This window comes from Physeter macrocephalus, chromosome 4 (genome assembly GCF_002837175.3).
Source record: "Physeter macrocephalus isolate SW-GA chromosome 4, ASM283717v5, whole genome shotgun sequence".
NCBI lineage: Eukaryota > Metazoa > Chordata > Mammalia > Artiodactyla > Physeteridae > Physeter > Physeter macrocephalus.
The window spans coordinates 74019875-74021379 of NC_041217.1; the positions used below are offsets into that span (position 1 = coordinate 74019875).

Consider the following 1505-nt stretch of genomic DNA (forward strand, 5'->3'; position numbering starts at 1 on the left):
ACAGGCTCAGCGGCCATGGCTCACGGGCCCAGCCGCTCCGCGGCATGTGGGATCTTCCCGGACCGGGGCACGAACCCGTGTCCCCTACATCGGCAGGCGGATTCTCAACCACTGCGCCACCAGGGAAGCCCTACTGCTCCTCTTATATGGCAAACTTCTCCACCCAGAGAATTCGCCTAGTGGGTTATTTTTCTTAAAAGGTCACCCATACTGTTTCTGTGTATGTATATAAAAAGACTTGTCTTGTAAATGAATGTTCATAGCATTATTATTCATAGCCAAAAAGTAGCTATTCATAAATGACAAAAAGTGGTATATCCATACAATGAGGTATTTTTCAGCCATAAAGAGGAATAAAGTATTGACACGTGCCAGAACTTGAATGAACCTTGAAAACATTATGTTAAGTAAAAAAAAATACAGACAGGAAAGACTACATATTATACGATGTAATTTATACAAATTTCTAAACAGGTAAATCCATACAGATAAAAAGTATATTAGTGGTTGCCAGGGGATAGAGATGGGGAGTTGGAGGGTGGGAACAGGAATGGGAGGAGTGACTAATTGCTAATAAATTTCTTTTTAGAGTGATAGAAATGTTCTGGAATCAGATAGTTGTGAAAGTTGCAAAGCCTTGTGAACATACTAAACATCAGTGAATTGCACATTTTAAAAGGGCGAATTTTATGGTATGTGAACTTCTATCTCAATTTTTAAGGAGCTCCTAGGGCCTTAGTGGGGTTCTGGGAAGGCTTAGTTCCAAAGTCTTCCTGCTGCTGACTCAGACAAAGAACTGTATTAACATTCCATTTCGTTTAGTATGCACTACTACACCAAAGAATAGCTATTACGTTAGACCAAGTAAATCACATTACAGAAGAACAATGCCAAATGGTGCGGTAGATTATAGAATACAAATACCCAGCATTCTAGCAGGGTAGGAGGAGAGCACAGTGGAGACTGGGTGTGGAATGGGGTGGAGTGACTTGCGGCAGGACTCGGGAAGCCTTCTGGGAGGGGTGGGGCTGAGCTAGACCTTGATGGATGGGTGAGGCACAGGTAAGTGGGTCGAGGGGCCGGTGAGAGGGATGAGCATCCAAGGAGTCATGTAGAGAGGCCAAGTGATGAGACACATCCAGCTTCCTTCCACGTTGCCTCTGAGACCTAAAGTGGGTGGGACATGGGAAAGAGCAAAGACGGAAGGGGGCAAGCCAGAGATGGAGAGATGTACACCTTGTGGGTGTTTCCCAGGAGAGCAGGATGCAAGGAGACCAGGCTTTGTATAAAATGTGGTAGGTTGGGGCTTCCCTGGTGGCGCAGTGGTTGGGAGTCCGCCTGCCGATGCGGGGGACACAGGTTCGTGCCCCGGTCCGGGAGGATCCCACGTGCCACGGAGCGGCTGGGCCTATGAGCCATGGCCGCTGAGCCTGCGCGTCCGGAGCCTGTGCTCCGCAACGGGAGAGGCCACAACAGTGAGAGGCCCGCGTACTGCAAAAAAAAAA

At 47.8% G+C, this 1505-nt stretch overlaps 1 long non-coding RNA gene across 8 annotated transcripts in view; it reads right to left on the reverse strand.

Moving 5' to 3' along the window:
* LOC102977973 (uncharacterized) overlaps window positions 1–1505 on the reverse strand; it is a 29905-nt gene that overhangs the window by 16896 nt on the left and 11504 nt on the right. The window contains exon 4 of one of the 8 annotated variants that reach the window (XR_008617122.1): window positions 1237–1491. The exons of the other annotated variants lie outside the window; for them this stretch is intronic. This is a non-coding gene — a long non-coding RNA (uncharacterized lncRNA). The remainder of the gene's footprint in view (window positions 1–1236; window positions 1492–1505) is intronic. 8 annotated transcript variants of the gene reach the window in all.